Here is an 18,053-nt window from a genome sequence, read left to right as displayed (position 1 = left end):
GATTCTTTCCAGTATGTTGCATCTTCGCAATACTAGCTTGCTTGCCTTGATTCACATGATTTCTTGCTTTGTCGCATTACCCATGTTCCATTTTTCCTTGCTTTCTTGGGTTGATGACGTATATGTTCATGCCTCTCACATGATAAATTTTGTTCATTGTCTCTTGCCTCCAATTGTTGCATCTATGCTTATTGATCGTGGGGACTTGGACACTTTACTTGTGATGCATGCTTGCTTGATTGACCCTATTGTATTTGGTTGTCCTCGCATCATCATATGCCTCCATACTATGAAATGCTCCCTTGTCCCTTCTTATGATGAGCATGATGCATCCACTTGTTGGGTATTTTACCACACGAATGATAGGTTTTGCATCTCCGATAACCTCATTTGTTTTTCCAAGTGTTTGTCATGTTCTTTCATGTTGAAGGATTCACAAGGCGATACCGTCATGACACAATTTGGTCATGTGAAGGCATACACGATGTGCAACACCAACATTTGCGAGAATCTCCTAAAGGTGAACTCCTTCCCTTTGAGCCATCCTCAAATATGCATATTGGATGGGTCACTCTTTCATTGTTGTTTCCTTCTTCTTGTCTACATGTTACATCTATTGGATGGAGGACCGACATTGGAGATGGAACCCATGAACCTTCAAGTTGAGGAGCGCTCGGACTTATTCGATGCACCTTCGAACCTCCACTCATGCAACGACATCGAGCATTGGTACGCCAACACCTCCATACTTGTTGATTGTGCTCACCCATGTCATGCTCGATGGACATATCATACACATGAAAAATTTGCATCTTATGCATGGATTGACTCACATTATGATTGCCTTGTTGCACCTATTTCCATGTTATCCATGATATTTGACCTTGTGCATTTCCTTAGCAAATTTGTTGTGATCTTTCTTGATGGCATATTCATACATCATGATCATATTGCCTACCATCACTTGCATGATAACTCATTCATATTGAGCATCCATTACCATATTCATGTTATTGATAAACCGTCTCACTATGACATCATTTTGCACCGTGGTTGCATTGATCATATTCACAACACATTTGTGTGCACAATGAATGCTTTTCCTCCCGTGAATGCTTTACATGTCATTTTACATCATCTTGATAAGCTTCATGCACTTTGTCACGAACAATCTTGCCGCACGGACTTATGCTTATTTGATGGACACCTTGTGTGTGCTAACCATTGTATTTCCGAGTGTCGCTTGTGTTTGCTCTTTTTGCATGTATACCACTAAGGAGACACCTTGGAGTACTTGGATTGCGCCATGTCTTCAACTCCGTCCAACTTCAAGTCCGTTGACGACAACCGTTTCCATGGCGATGAGGATCACGATCTGAGGTCGGATCTCTCCCAGGGGTGGGGGGGAGATGATGCGGAGCATCCTACGTTCATGTCCATGTACACCTTCATAGCACATCAAGCCCCAAGTGGACCTACCGGACTTAAGGTACAAGGGCGACCGCCGCCAAGCAGCTAGGGAACTTCCCGGAGGCCAAGGAGAAGGACCCCAAGGCCACAAGGAAGAAGAAGGAGTGCACAAAGACCAACTCTGCACCTCCCAGGTGACCCCGTGCCCGCGGGCCTCGAAGACCCCGTGCGCACGGGCTACACAGAGAGCTGGCGCTGGAGCACCCCGTGCGCACGGGCTTGTACCGTGCCCACGGGACCCCCATGCGCACGGGCCCAACTTACCCCATGCGCACGGGCCCAACTTACCCCGTGCGCACGGGCCCTACAGGATGGACGGCTGTGATTGCTGTTTGGGCCTCCTCTTCATCCACCTCATCCCTCACCTCCAGCCACCTATATATTCCGTACCTAGATCATTTGTTAGGGTTAGAAAAGGATATGATAGACATATGAGAGCTTTTCTCCATGGATCCACTCCACTAGGAGATCAAGACCTCCTCTTGGAGTGACCAATATCAAGACCCCACATGTGGGAAGGATCCCCATCATAGGATCATCAAGACCTCTCTCCTCATAGGATTGGGATGAACTAGTATCTTGTATCTTTCCTTTGTTGTTCTTGGATCATTGTGACCTCTTGTATGTTCTTGGATCTAGGATATGTGTGATTGGATCTAGTCAATTGAGTGTTTCCTCTTGTTTTCCCTCTTGTGTTCTTCTTGTTCTTGGGGATTCCCCCTCCAATTCGTGAAAGATCCCCACTTAGGGTTGCACCCTATATCACAGCGGTCCTCACGAGGCCGGTCATGCCACTCCTGGCGCGGGCTATGGTCGTCCCAACGTCCGCCTCCGCGTCGTCCTCCGCGGCCGTAGCCCCGGTCGTTGCGCTCGGGGCGTCGACCGAAGTGTCCTTCCCGTATGGCTCTGAGCTCTTGACAGTCGCTGTTGTTGTGGGTGTTCAGGTTGTGGAAGGCGCAGAACGGACGGCTGTTCTTGGATGACTCGCGCCGATCTCTGCCTTGCTTGGTGTCGGGCTCCGCTGCGAGCACCACTGCCTCTTTGCGCTTCACGTCCTTGGCCTTGGCCTTCTTCTCCTCCACTCATGCAGCTGGCAGCTCAAGGAGAGAGAGGCGCCCCTCCTCAGCTCTTGCGCACTTGGTCGCCAGGTTGAACAGGTCCTGAGATGTGCAAAGCTCCTCGTGGATAGCCAGCTCTTCCTTCATCTTGACGTCATGGATGCCGCCTGAGAACGCAGAGATGATGGATTCATCCGTGACCTTGGGAATCTTGAGGCGGGTGTTGTTGAAGCGCTGGATGTACTTCTGGAGGGTCTCTCCTGGCTGTTGCTTGATGCGGCATAGATCGCCCGCGGCCGGTGGGCGGTCGCGAGTGCCTTGGAAGTTGGCGACAAAGCGGTCGCGCATCTCGTCCCAGGAGGAGATCGAGCCGTGCTGCAGGTTTAGGAGCCAGGAGCGGGCCCCATCCTTGAGAGCCATGGGAAACCAGTTCGCCATGACTTTTTCATCGCTGTTGGTCGCTTCGATGCTCAACTCATAGAGCTGCAGGAACTCCGCAGGGTCGGCGATGCCGTCGTATCGAGGAGGCAGATCAGGCTTGAACTTGCCTGGCCAGGCAACGCTACGCAACTCAGGGGTGAAGGCGCGGCAGCCGGCCGTGGTTGTCGGGGCCTGCTTCGGAGGTGGAGCTAGGTCTTGATGAGGTCCGCACTGCGCCGCTGCAGGCGGTATGCGATCTTGACGAGGTGGCGCGGGGAGCGCCGGTGCAGCTTCTCGCGGCCGCGAGATTTCTTGGCAGCTTCTTTCTTCACGCGCGGGCGCCGGGCGCGGTGGATCACGCCGCGGAGGCGCGCGCCTTGGTGCCAAGGCACCATCTTGGGGTCGAGGCAGTAGAGGCATGCCATGAGCCCCGTCGCCCGCGGCTGGTTGAGGGGGAGGTAGAGAGTGGGACGGCATCGGAGAGCCTCCTGCGGCACGGACGAGCTCGGTGACGCGGTCGAGCCACTCCTCGTAGAGGTCGTCAATGGGGCGGTAACGCAGGAGCTCGTTCACCGCGATGAGCGCGGCCCGCGCCTCCATGGGAGCGCGGTGCACGTGGGACGAAGAACCAGCAGGGGTGAGTGATGGAGTAGCGGTGCGGTCGTCCTGCCGCACCGAAGGATGCTGCGAGGACGCCTGCTGCTCGTTCCCCACCGGGACGGTGGCAGCGTTGGCGGAGGGAGACAGAGAACGACGAGTCGGCCCGCCGACGGGAGCCGTCTGAGCGACACGGGCGGCGAGGGCAGCCCGACGCTCAGCTCGAGCACGGCGAGCGTCCGACATGGAGACGACGGAGCGACGGAGCAACAGACTGACGGAAAGGAAGCTCCGTCGCACCCCTACCTGGCGTGAAAAATGTCGGATGTGGGGCTCCGGCTAACCCTTAAGGTTCGAACACTTGGGTGCGCGCGAAGTCTTTCCCCCCTACCGATCTACGCTCTAGCTCGCTAAGATCTCGCGGACGAACTCGACGAACTCACAATACAGAAAGACACAGGGTTTATACTGGTTCGGGCCATCGTTGTGGTGTAATACCCTACTCCAGTGTGGTGGTGGTGGATTGCCTTTTGGGCTGATGATGAACAATACAAGGGAAGAACAGCCTCCTGAGGTTGAGGTGTTCTTGCGCGTGTGAACTTGTGGTGTGTCTCTGGGTCCTCTCAAGCTAAGATGAGATGATCCAGCTCTCCTATCCACTATGGTGGCTAGTCCTATTTATAGAGGCCCTGGTCCTCTTCCCAAATATCGAGCGGGAAGGGAGCCAACAATGGAGGGCTAATTTGAAGGGGACAGCTAGTATGAGCCATCCTGACAAAAGTAGTCTTCGCTTGCACAAAGCTCGGGTGGTGACGCCATCTTGGGCTCCACGATGACCTCCGTCTCGCAGTCCATGGTCTTGGTCTTGTTGCACCGAAATGGCAACCTTTTCCTGAGGCCTCGGTACTCCGCGGCTGCGCTTTCCTCCTTTGCACCAAAGGGGAAACAAGGACGCTGCGCGCGCTGGCGCCCGCCTGGTGTCGATCGTCATGGCTCACGTCACAAGAGCCTCGTGAGGTTCACCTCGCCTTGATATCTCCGCCCCTCGTGAGCCTGCCGGACTAGGCCGCTCGGGAGGTGGTCTTGCGTCGTCCGCCTCGCGAGACTTGGACCCTCGCGAGAGTCTTGGATGCTTTTTTGATGAAGATGGGCCGTACGGCCTGCTGCCTGGCCATGCTGTGGGCCGCAGGGAGGCAAGTCTGGGGACCCCCGTTCCCAGAACGCCGACAAGACCCATCTAAAACTCAATCTCTCTCCTTCTTTCTCTCTCCATCTCACACGCACGCACACACAATCTCATGCCTAGATAAGTGTAGGCACACGCAGTCCCCCCTGTATGTGTATGACTAGCTAATCTTAGTCTCCATCACAAACATGTGCATGGTCTATCTCGATTTCTCTCAGGGCATCTTTCTATCACGCACGCACCTCCCTCGATCTCCCACCCATATAGTCCCCTCACGATCTCGAGGGGATCTCTCTATCACTAACACACCCTCTCTCCGTCCCCATGCGTCCATGTTCTCCATGTGTCCCTCTCGACCTTTGTTCCTTGTTGGACAGAGCTCTATTGGACATGTGCTATAGGGGTGTCTCTCTCCGTTGCAAACAATCACGCACTAGCTATTTTCGTGTATCTCCTCACCTCGCTTTTCTATCTCGGAGATGCATGCGTGATATGTTTGCATAAGAAACGAAAAAACACTCTCTCTCTCTAATTTATCGCTTGTTGTCCCTTTCTCTTTCACACACATACTCTTTTGCACACTCACTCATCCTCCTTCACACGCACTTGATATCTCTTGACTTAGGCACTCTCTTCGGTCCATAGCATATAGATTTATTGAAAAGTCAAACATCACAAAGTTGGACCATGTACATGGAGAAAAACATTTACATCTAGAACGGCAAACATATACCATTGGATTCATCATGAGATGTAGTTTCGTCTGATGTATCTTTGGTATTGTAGATATAAATAACATTTGCGTAAACCTGATCAAAGTTTCCAAAGTTCGACTTCTAAAAAATTTACATGCACTGCATTATCGAGCGGATGTAATATCTGTCGGGGGAAACGACACCTAAGGGATCACGAAGAATCCCTTTTGCTACGGTTGGCGGGCGCGGGGCTGTGGAAAGAGCGGGTTTGAGGGATCAGCACAAGGGGATTATCCAGGTTCGGGCCGCAAGTGATGCGTAATACCCTACTCCAGCTGGTTTATGTTTATCTGGTGTTCTTGGGCTAGCCACAAAGCATGTAGGGTCCAAAAAGTCCAAATCCTCTCTCAGTATGCCGCGGGCCTCCTTTTATAGTCAAAAGGGGCTGCCACAGTGGCACACACGAGGTGGAAAGTTGTACAGTAGTCGAGTCTATCTCCTGGCACCGTAGGACAAACGTATTTAGTGCGCTGCCGACGTGCCATTCTTGCTTTATCGGGGACGGCAAGGAAGCTCGTCCCAGCTATCGCCACCTCGCCTGGCTTCGACGCGCGCCCGAACTAACGAGGCGTGTAGTGCCACGCTGGCTGGCTGGCTGCTGAGTTGGTGCAGTGGCAGAGTCTTCATGAAGATCTGCATGCCATCACGCAGGTGCTTGCTGAGTTGGCATGGAGGCCGCACGTCGCCACGTAGGTGCTCACCTAGTTGGTGGGCTGGCAGCTGTGTGGGAACAACAGTGGAGTCTTGGCAGGTGTGGGCCTGGCTGCGGCCCCGCGGATGTCTTCGGCAAGAGTCTTGCCGGGGCCCCAGCAAGGGTCTTGCCGCGGCGTCGTGGGCGTCCCCGGCAAGACTCATGGGTATCCTCGGCAAGGATCTTGCCGAGGATCTTCGTCTTCTGATTCTCATCTAGTCTTGTATGTTCTTGGTCTTCACAAAGATCTGCATGCCACCACGGAGGCGCCTCCCGAGCTTTGGTTTCAATGTGGTTGAGGGCCTCAGAACTCTTAGGCTCAAGGGTGGCAGCCCTGCCGGCGTTGGGTAAGTTTCCCCTGCAAGGTTCTTGTCGGGGCCGTGAAGGCTGCCCCAGCAAGGACCTTGCCGGGGGAGTTTCACCTCGCCCCTCAGTTCTACATGCTTCTGGTCTTGAGCACGACTCTGGTAACCTTGGCTTCTTTTGCCCTGCCAAGTGTGGCCACGAGTGTGGGGCCGCGACTGCCCGCGCACAAGTAAAGGGGTACAAAAAGGGACCCCTACTTTTGTACACCGACGGGAGCCCCCGGGCCTGGGCCACATACAAGCGCGCGGCGTTATTGGGCCAGGCCCAGAATGGTGCGCGGGTGCGGGCACGACGGAGTTTTCACTGCAGTAACTCCCTCGCTTGTTGCGCTTCCCCACGACCCGTGTTGAACGCGCGACGTAGGGGTCGTGCGTGGGGCGGTTGCTGCACGCATGCATCACATCGTGGTAAAGAGGCAGCCCGCGCATTCCCCATAAAAAGGAAAAACCGCAGGTGTGATGCTTATTTACCCTTTGTGCCTTTTCCAATCTCGGAACCGTTGTTCCATTCTTCTTCCTCGGGCAAAAGATTCGAAGCTGTCGCCTCTGCTCGCCACCACCGCGCCCCCATTGCTCTTGATCCTTCGCTCTCTCCCAGCCGCCATGGCACCCAAAACCAGCAAGGGCAAGGGAGCGGCCAAGGACGCCAAGGAGAAGGAGGCGCCAGAGAGCGAGTCGGCGGTGCGGCGGACGCAACTCGCCTACTTCCCTTCGACGGTCGATGCGGTCCACCTCATGAACTATTTCTTGCCCCTATGGGGGAGGAAGACGATGGGGCCCCCTGCCATGCGCGTCGTCCCCGCCGATTTCGCCGAGGCCGGCCCAAATCGGTACCCCTTCTTCGTCGATTCTTCTCCTACAGGCTCTGCCCCCTTTCTCTGACTTCTTCAACGACGTCATGCACACCTACGACTTCCATTTCTGGATCTTACGCCGAATGCTGTGGCGTGCATGGTTCTCTTTGCCCACCTCTGCGAGGGCTTTGCCGAAGTGCTTCCCAGCACGGCACTCTTCCGCCACTACTTCTCCCCTCTCCTCCAACCAGGGGGCGCCATCTCCGGCAGCATCGCCTGGATTCCGAGGACCCAGGAGAAGGGCACATATCCGGAAGGTGCCCAGAAGGAGAGGTGGGAGGAGTGGCGGGGCCGATGGTGCTGGATCGAGGAGAAGGACCCGCAGGAGTTCTGCCGAGTTCGTCAGAGCCTGCTGACCCGTCGCAGGGACTGGAGCGACCTCGACGCCAACGACGAGAAGCTCATGGTTGCCACCACTAGGATCCATCACCTCACCATGGTCGGGCTCACCCTTGAGATGATCGGGCCCGACTTCATCCGGCGCCGAATCGCCCTGCTACACAAACAAGGGGAGGCCGGCTTGGGATTTCAGGAACGCGACCGACATCATGAGGCTCTGACCTGGCCTGAAGCACAACTTCACGGTGATGGGGCATGCCCATTTCTATCAAAGGCTATTTTAGCTTGACGTGAACAGCGACGGCAGGGCTGAGAGGACCGGCAGTGCCGCGAAGGCCGGCAAGGTTGTCAAGGGGACCCTATTTGGGTTGCCGGCGGGAGTGGACCCGCTGAGCAACAAATCTCGCCAATCCGCTTTCATCTCCATGATGCCGGACTTCAATGCGCATGGCCTTGACCCGGCCTGGGCCGAGCCGCCAGTGGAGAAGGTGTAGGAGTTCTTCGACACTTTGTCGGAGAGCTATGCCCATGACGAGCCGCTGCCCATCCAAGACACCACCAAGGCGGAGCTGGACTATATCGCCGCCAGGGCAGCGGAGGTGGCGCTTGCCAGGGAGGCCGGCAGCATTGGCGCCATAGAGGAGGAGGCTGACGAGGCCGCGGAGGAGAAGGAGCTCGCCCAGTGGGCGGAGTCTGCCGGGGAGGCCAGCGGCGCCGGCACCGACGCCCCCCTTGTTGAAGATGTGGGCGGCGAGTCGTACGAAGAGGAGGTCGAGGCGAACGACCCGCCGGCCGCGGGGCGACAACGCATCCTGCGGTGGGCTAGCTCTGGTGAGCCGGTCCGGGAGCAGCTCGTGCGCGAGACGAGGGCAATGAAGGCCACGACAACGAAGAAGGCGGCGAAGAGGATAGCGACTGCTTCCTCCTCGTCCAAGCGGCACCGGACTCCATCCCCTTCCCCTTATCCTTCGGAAAGCACCTTGGGGGCCGAGTTCGACCTCGGATCTTTTAGCCCGGCGAGGAAGAGGAAGCTAGTGGAGGAAGAGTAAGTATTTCGCCCCCACATCATCTCCTGACTTTACCCGTGTGTTATCCTCCTTTGATTTGATGTTATATTCACAGGGACATGGAGACGCTGGCCCAGAGGGTGGCGAAGAGGGCCAAGGCCTCGACGGGCGACAAGCCCCCGACGGGTACTTCGTGTACGCCGTTGCTAGTGGAGAACAGCTCGGACAGCAGCCCCCGGCGTAGCCCCCGCTTCAGCCCCCAGCGTAAGCTCATCACTCACTCCTCCACTGGTGAACATTGGGGTGTGAATCCTTGATGCTGACTTTGCCGGGTTTGCAGGAGAAGAACAGCAACAGGAGGAGCCGCCGAGGGCCACCCCCAACACCACGCCCCCCTCGACTACATCGTCCCGAGGGGTGTCCCTAGCAAGGGCATCCACCACCGAGCCCACGCATATGGAGGAGGAGGCAAACTTGGGTGCCGGGGGCTCTGCCCCGGCAACGAATGCTGGCGGGGAGGGCGCCACTTCTTCCCAGCCCGGTGTGGGTAAGTCGTTTGTTTCCCGTCCTTGTTCTTTCTTCTTCTTTTTGAACCTCGACCTTGGCTCCGCCTCATTCCCCTTCTTGGTATCCAGACCCTTCCTCGACGGACCGGGAGGACATTGACACCGTCATCGAGGAGGTCGCCAGGGACGCAGAGGCCGAGGCTGACAAGATTGCCGCCGAGGAGGCCTCCAAGACCGCCGCTGAGGGTGCCGCCAAGGGGCCAACCGGGGAGGCCGGCAAGGCCGCTACCAAGGAGGCCAGCAAGGGGCCAGCCGGAGATGCCGGCAAGGCTCCTGCCGAGGAGGGGGTGGTTGACGACCAACCTTCCTCCTCTGCAGCCTCTGGCTCGGGCAAGTACTTGAGGGTGTCCGACGACCTGTTCGTCCACCTCCCGGGAACAAAGAGCACCAGGGCGCTAACCGAGGGGGAGGTGTTCGACGATGAGGCACTCGCCGCCGCCGGGCTTGAGGTTGTTGACGAATCAAGCGCCGGTGGTGGCGGTTCCCAAGAGGAGCAGCTCCTTCGGGTCATGAGTGTCAACTTCCAAAAGTTCCAGGCGCTCCACTGTGCCCGTCTGGACAAGGCAAAATTTAGGATGGTGGCTGTGGACAAGGCAAAGACAGATCTCGGGGAGCGCGTCGCCGAGACACATGCCTGGTTCCGCCAGGCCCACGAAGAACTGAAGGTTGCCCAGGATCTGCTGGCTGAGCACAAATAGGAGCTCATCTTGAAGCAGGCTAATGTCGAGAAAGCCCAGGAGGCGGCGAAGGAATAGGCTGCCAAGGACGAGGCCGCTCGGCACCAGCACCAGACCGAGCTGAACTCCCAGGAGGAGAACCTTGCCGCTCGTGAGAAGGTGCTCGCCGCCACACTTCACGGCAAGGATGAGGAGGTCGAGAAGCTCGTTGCGCTGCGGACCCAGGAGCTGGAGCAGAGGCACAAGGAGGCACTCAATGCTCAAGCCCTAGTCCATGCCAGCAAGGTGAAGGTGCTGGAGGTGGATCGGGATGGGATGAACAAACAGGTCCTGGAGCTGATGGAGGAGAAGGACGCGGCCAACGGCGCTTTGGCGGAGGCGCATGCCACAGTCCTTGGCAAGGCCGAGCGGCTCTCCAAGGCCAACGACGCCATCAATGACCTGAAGCTGAAGCTAGAGGGCCTTGAGGGGATGCTTTCGGAGGTCAGGACCCGGGAAGAGACCCTGACCAAGTACCTGAAGGAGGAGAGGCAACTACGGAGGAATGATGCCACCGAACACAAGGAGTACGCAGAGGGCATAAACCGTTGGGTCAGCCGCCTCGCCGACGTCGCCGGCAGGATAACCACGAAGCTGGCTGCCATGGGGGTGCCGAATGTTAGGTGCTCCCCGGAGCCGAACATGAGTCCCAACGGCAAACTGACCCTGTTCTTCAAGGGCGTTCTTGGAGCCCTGGAGCAACTCTGCTCCAACCGTTCAACTTATCTGGCCAACGAGTCCCGGAGGCTCTGTCGGGGCGCCCTGACCAAGGTGCTCACCAAGGTGGCGTTCTGGAACCCCACCGTCAATTTTGCCAACGCGTTGGAGAGCTTGCCAGAGGAGGCAGACCTCACGGTTCTCAAGGAGCGTATCAAGCCCATCATCGACTACGTCGATGGAGTTGAGAGGGTGGAGGGCTAGCACCGGGACTAGGCACCCCGTTTCTTAGCACCCTGCCGGGAGGGCACTTGCTGCCGGGCAAACCACCTTGACGTTCTCGGTGCAGCCGCCTGAACTGTCGAGTGGACTCGAGATAGAGACAAGGGCGTTGCTAATAACGGATAGGCCACCTTGCCGTTCTTAGCGCGGCCGCATGAACTGTCGAGCGGACTCGAGATAGAGACAAGGGCGTTGCCAATAGCGGAAGGGTCCCATTGCGTGTAGGTTTCCCATACAAGGAACGAGATCTTTCGAGGAAGATGGACTTATATAAATGAAATTAGGCAAAATTCTACACGACTTAGCTTTTCAGGGCCACGTGGATGGCTGTCGAAGCTGCGGACGACACCAGAGGGCGGCTCATCGACATCGCCTTCTCCCTTCGAGCCATCCCCATGAAAGAGTCGATGCGCTGAACTTCAAGCCGGATTTTCACAACTCGTGCCCCCTACCTGGCGCGCCAAAGATTTCGGGGAAACGATATCTACGGGATCACGAAGAATCCCTTTTGCTACGGCTGGCGGGCGCGGGGCTGTGGAAAGAGCGGGTTTGAGGGATCAACACGGGGGGATTATCCAGGTTCGGGCTGCAAGTGATGCGTAATGCCCTGCTCCTACTGGTTTATGTTTATCTGGTGTTCTCGGGCTAGCTACAAAGCATGTAGGGTCCAAAAAGTCCGAATCCTCTCTCAGTACACTGCGAGCCTCCTTTTATAGTCAAAAGGGGCTGCCACAGTGGCACACAGGAGGTGGAAAGTTATACAGTAGTCGATTCTATCTCCTGGCACTGTAGGACAAACGCATTTAATGTGCTGCCGACGTGCCCTTCTTGCTTTATCGGGGACGGTAAGGAAGCTCTTCCCAGCGGTCGCCGCCTCGCCTGGCTTCGACGCACGTCCGAACTAACAAGGCATGTAGTGCCATGCTGGCTGGCTGCTGAGTTGGTGCGGTGGCAGAGTCTTCACGAAGATCTGCATGCCACCACACAGGTGCTTGCTGAGTTGGCCTGGAGGCCGCACGTCGCCATGCAGGTGCTCGCCTAGTTGGTGGGTTGGCAGCTATGTGGGAACGGCGGTGGAGTCTTGGCAGGTGTGGGCCTGGCTACGGCCCCACGGATGTCTTCGGCAAGAGTCTTGCGGGCGCCCCGGCAAGGTTCTTGCCGCGGCGTCATGGGCGTCCCTTGCAAGGGTCTTGCTGGGGGGTCTCGTGGGTATCCTCGGCAAGGATCTTGCCAAGGATCTTCGTCTTCTGATTCTCATCTAGTCTTGAATGTTCTTGGTCTTCACAAAGATCTGCAAGCCACCACGGAGGCGCCTCCCGAGCTTTGGTTTCAATGTGGTTGAGTGCGTCGGTACTCTTAGGCTCAACGGTGGCAGCCCTACTGGCGTTGGGCAAGTTGCCTCGGCAAGGTTCTTGCCGGGGCCGTGAAGGCCGCCCCGACAAGGACCTTGCCGGGGGAGTTTCACCTCGCCCCTTAGTTCTTCATGCTTTTGGTCTTGAGCATGGCTCTGGTAACCTTGGCTTCTTCTGCCCCGCCAAGTGTGGCCACGGGCATGGGGCCGCGACTACCCGCGCACAAGTAAAGGGGTACAAAAAGGGACCCCTACTTTTGTACACCGACAATATCTCTTTCCCCCTCTCAGCTATCTGACGCACCACTCAGCCTTATCGGGGCTCCTCTATCTCTCTCAAAATTTATATCTCCCTGGTTCACACATACACATGTCTCACTCGCGCTACATATAGACCCATACACCACTCTCCGTCCTTGTTCTCTCTCTATGTGACACGCACCCCCCTAAGTACCATAATCCCTCACTCCATCATAGGCGCACACACTCCTCCCCTAAGTATGATTATCTCTCACTAGCCATCTGGAACACATGTATTGTCTCCTTCGATCCATACATCTATCTCGATATCTCTTGGGGTATCTTCTATCGCACACACACCTTGTCACTCGATATCCCACCCATATAGTCCCATCACGATCTCCAGGGGATCTCTCTATGGCAAACATACACTCTCTCCTCCCCATGTCTGCATTTTCTCCGTACGTCTCTCTCGACCTCTCTCCCTTGTTTATCAGACCCCTCTTGGCCACGTGCTAGGGGTCTTTCTCTCTCGGTTGCACACAACCACACACTATCTCCTCACCTTGCTTCCGTTGTCGAAGATGCGTGTGTGATATGTTTGCATAAGACACACACGCCTTTTCTCTACTTTTATCGTGTGTTGTCCATGTCTCTTTCACACACTCACACACACTTTTTTCACTCACTCTTTCTATTTCATTCTCTCTCTCTCTATCTCTGTCTCTCTCTAGTTAGGGACTCTCTCACGTCCATAAGCATATGGATGTTTTGAAAAGTCGAACCTCATAAAAGTTTAACCAGGTATATGTGGAGAAAACATTTACATCTCGAATGACCTTTAGATTCATCACAACATGTACTTACTTCATACTATCATTTATCTTTGGTATTGTAGATATAAGTAATTTCTTTATAAACTTGGTCAAAGTTTCAAAAGTTTGACTTCAAAAAAATGTTGGCACTACATTATTGAATGGAGGGAGTAGCTCTTTCTCTCTCTCTCTGCTATCTCTCATGGGCCTCCCCTCTCACTCGAACTCTCTATACCGACGGATTATACGCTCGTTGTGTCAGCGTATAGCTCCGCATATTGTTTAGTTGACCGGTCAACCAGTCCACATGCTGCCTTGTCAGCTCGTGTTCTCTATCTTCGTGTGCTGGCCCATGTGGCAGTGGGTGAAAATAAATAAACCAGAGGCCCATCTGACACACGGTGAAGTAAATAAAGTTGAAACCACTCGGGGTAGCACCCCGCACGCTAGTAAATTGAGGGCGCATTGAGGACACACTTCTTCCGCGTGAAGGATGCACTCGCGCACAATTCACCACTGTGCGGCGGCATGCATAGAAGGACGCACTCGCGCACACCCAGCAGGCCAACACACAACACACACCAGCACACGTGTACACCGGCGTCGCTGCCGGTTGATATGGAAGGTGAGGCAGCCAACAAGCGGAGGCGTCTCAAGCCAAAACCGCATCCGGCCAGCCTGGACTTCATCAGCAGCCTCCCCGACGACATGCTACTCGTCATCATCGGCCTCCTCCCCACCAAATCTGCCATGCGGACCGCCCTGCTCTCCCGGCGGTGGCGCCCCCTCTGGCATCGCATCCCCCTCAACCTCACCATCGACAACTGCCTCTGCCACGGTGATTGCAAATGCATGGCTGCTTGATGACCCACAAGTATAGGGGATCTATTGTAGTCCTTTCGATAAGTAAGAGTGTCGAACCCAACAAGGAGCAGAAGGAAATGATAAGCAGTTTCCAGCAAGGTATTCTCTGCAAGTACTGAAATAAGTGGTAACAGATAGTTCTGTGATAGGATAATTTGTAACGAGCAACAAGTAACAAAAGTAAATAAAGTGCAGCAAGGTGGCCCAATCCTTTTGTAGCAAAGGACAAGCCTGGACAAACTCTTATATGATGTAAAGCGCTCCCAAGGACACATGGGAATATCGTCAAGCTAGTTTTCATCACGTTCATATGATTCGCGTTCGGTACTTTGATAATTTGGTATGTGGGTGGACCGGTGCTTGGGTGCTGCCCTTACTTGGACAAGCATCCCGCTTATGATTCACTTCTATTGCAAGCATCCGCAACTACAACAAAAGTATTAAGGTAAACCTAACCATAGCATGAAACATATGGATCCAAATAAGCCCCTTACGAAGCAACGCATAAACTAGGGTTTAAGCTTCTGTCACTCTAGCAACCCATCATCTACTTATTACTTCCCAATGCCTTCCTCTAGGCCCAAACAATGGTGAAGTGTCATGTAGTCGACGTTCACATAACACCACTAGAGGAAAGATAACATACATCTCATCAAAATATCGAACGAATACCAAATTCACATGACTACTAACAGCAAGACTTCTCCCATGTCCTTAGGAACAAAAGTAACTACTCACAAAGCATAAACATGTTCATAAACAGAGGGGTATTAATATGCACATAGGATCTGAAAATATGATCTTCCACCAATTAAACCAACTAGCATCAACTACAAGGAGTAATTATCACTACTAGCAACCTACTAGCACCAATCCCGGACTTAGAGACAAGAATTGGATACAAGAGATGAACTAGGGTTTTGAGATGAGATGGTGCTGATGAAGAGGTTAATGGAGATTGCCCTCTCCCAATGAGAGGAGCATTGGTGATGACGATGGCGATGATTTCCCCCTCCGGGAGGGAAGTTTCCCCGGCAGAACAGCTCCGCCAGAGCCCTAGATTGGTTCCGCCAAGGTTCCGCCTCGTGGCGGCGGAGTTTCGTCCGAGAAGATGGCTTATATTTTTTCCCATCGAAAGACTCCATATAGCAGAAGATGGTCACCGGAGGGCCACCAAGGGGCCCACGAGGTAGGGGGCGTGCCCTGGGGGGTAGGGCGCACCCCCCCACCCTCGTGGGCAGGGTGTGGCCCCCCTGGTGAGTTTCTTCCGCTGAGTATTTTTTATATATTTGGAAAACATCTTCCGTGAAATTTCGGGACTTTTGGAGCTGTGCAGAATAAGTCTCTAATATTTGCTCCTTTTCCAGCCCAGAATCCCAGCTGCTGGCATTCTCCCTCTTTATGTAAACCTTGTAAAATAAGAGAAAATAGGCATAAGTATTATGACATAATGTGTAAGAACAGCCCATAATGCAATAAATATCGATATAAAAGCATGATGCAAAATGGACGTTGAGGGAGTCCTGGATTAGGGGGTGTCCGGATGGCCGGACTATACTTTCAGCTGGACTCCTGGACTATGAAGATACAAGATTGAAGACTTCGTCCTGTGTCCGGAAGGGACTTTCCTTGGCGTGGAAGGCAAGCTTGGCGATACGGATATGTAGATCTCCTACCATTGTAACCGACTCTATGTAACCCTAACCCTATCCGGTGTCTATATAAAACGGAGGGTTTTAGTCCGTAGGACATCACATTCATACACAACAATCATACCATAGGCTAGCTTCTAGGGTTTAGCCTCTCTGATCTCGTGGTAGATCTACTCTTGTACTACCCATATCATCAATATTAATCAAGCAGGACGTAGGGTTTTACCTCCATCGAGAGGGCCCGAACCTGGGTAAGACTTCGTGTCCCTTGCCTCCTGTTACCATCCGGCCTAGACGCACAGTTCGGGACCCCCTACCCGAGATCCGCCGGTTTTGACACCGACATTGGTGCTTTCATTGAAAGTTCCTCTGTGTCGTCGCCATCAGGAAGGATGCCTCGCCCCGTCTTTAAAGACGGCACCGTTTCTAAGGGAGCTTTGGCTGTCAGCCAAACCCTCCGGCTAGGTGGTTTTCTTATGACCGCCTGTTCGGCTTCTGCGCCGACGATGACCTCTCGAGCCATCAAAAACAATCTTCATGTCAGCTCGGAACTCGCCGAGCAGTTAGATCCAATGGAGCTTTCCTCCATAAACAATCTCTTGGATTGCATCGCCGCCCTGGGAGTCACTACGGATTACGACCAGATTGGGCCCAAGCCCGATCTGAGAGAGATTAACTCTCCCCAAGTCACCCATCACGTTGCCGTGGTAGAGGGACAGTGCGACGACCCCTCATCTATCTTAAGGACTAGCTATGTCCGGATTCCCGATCCCTCCAAGCCGGATACCCGTGGAGGGGAGGATATCACTCAAGACCTAAACTTAGAGTCAGGCGACGGACTGGATTCATTGGACAACATCCAGGAATCCAAATTTTCGAGTTCGGAAATTCCTCGGCCTCTGAGCCTCAGATGGGGTGAGTCTTTGGATTTAATTCCACCCACCCACCCGGACATTAGCGATCTATCCCAAATTAGGCAAGAGCCCGAAGAAACAGTACATCATTACTGGTCTAGATTCCTCCTGGTTATGAACAGGATAAAGGACTGCCGCAAGGAAGACGCGATTTCATTCTTCTGCAATAATTGCACGGACAAGGGAATCCTCAACGCCATAAGTCGCCGTGATATTACACGCTTCACTGACTTGGCGTCCATAGTACGAAAGTACTGTGCGATGGAAAGCGCCTGGAAAACTGAAATAAAATTTTGGGACAATCCGGCCCTGAATGCAAACGCAGTCCGAAATAAAAGGGTGCATCATCGCCAGACACCCGGGTCAAACACCAAAAAGCAAAAACCCTCTACAGGGCATGGAACCGTATTGGAAGGATGGCTTAATGGACCCTGTAAAATTCATAGTACAGAGGACGCCACACCAACTGACAACCTTAGAGCATGTTGGATACTCCGATAGGTGGCCAAAATTGGCGAAGATCTCCTAATTCCGGAGGCCACAGAAAGCCACCCTAGAGACACCAATATGGTAATAACAGTCTTCGAGACTTTCGCATCAAATAACATGCGAAAAAGGACACTCCACAGCCTTGCCGAAATCTACCAAGTGGCAACAATAAACCCATGGAGTGACACGGCTATTACCTTTAACGCCAGTGATGAACCTAAATTCCGAACAGCCTGAGTACCAGCTGCATTGGTCCTCAGTCCAATAGTGGACGGCTTTCGTCTTACCAAGGTACTCATGGACGGCGGCAGCGGATTGAACCTCATTTACTAGGAAACCCTTCAAAAAATGGAAATAGACTGGAACCGCATTGAGCGAAGTAGCACAACCTTTAGAGGAATAATCCCCAGTCAGGAAGCGCGCTGTACAGGAAAAATCACACTAGATGTGGTGTTCAGCACGCCGGATAATTACAGGTCCGAAGAGGTCACGTTCCATGTGGCTCCGTTCAGCAGCGGTTATCACACTCTGCTAGGGTGGGAAGCGTTAACAATCTTCCAAGCAATACCCCATTACGGGTACATGAAGCTCAAGATGCCCGGGCCCAACGGGATCATCGCTCTCGCTAGTGATCCGGATATAGCACTCTGCGCCGAAAACAAGACAGTCGCACTAGCCCTTGAGGCACTATCCGAAGCCCTAGTGGCTGAGGAACTGATTGCGCTGCGCTCCATGGTGAATAGAGACGACGTGGTACTCGACAAA

This window comes from Triticum urartu, chromosome 2A, assembly GCF_056163025.1.
Source record: "Triticum urartu cultivar PI428250 chromosome 2A, HENAU_Tu73, whole genome shotgun sequence".
NCBI lineage: Eukaryota > Viridiplantae > Streptophyta > Magnoliopsida > Poales > Poaceae > Triticum > Triticum urartu.
The sequence above is the reverse complement of the archived record's forward strand: the minus strand, read 5'-3'. Positions refer to the sequence as shown.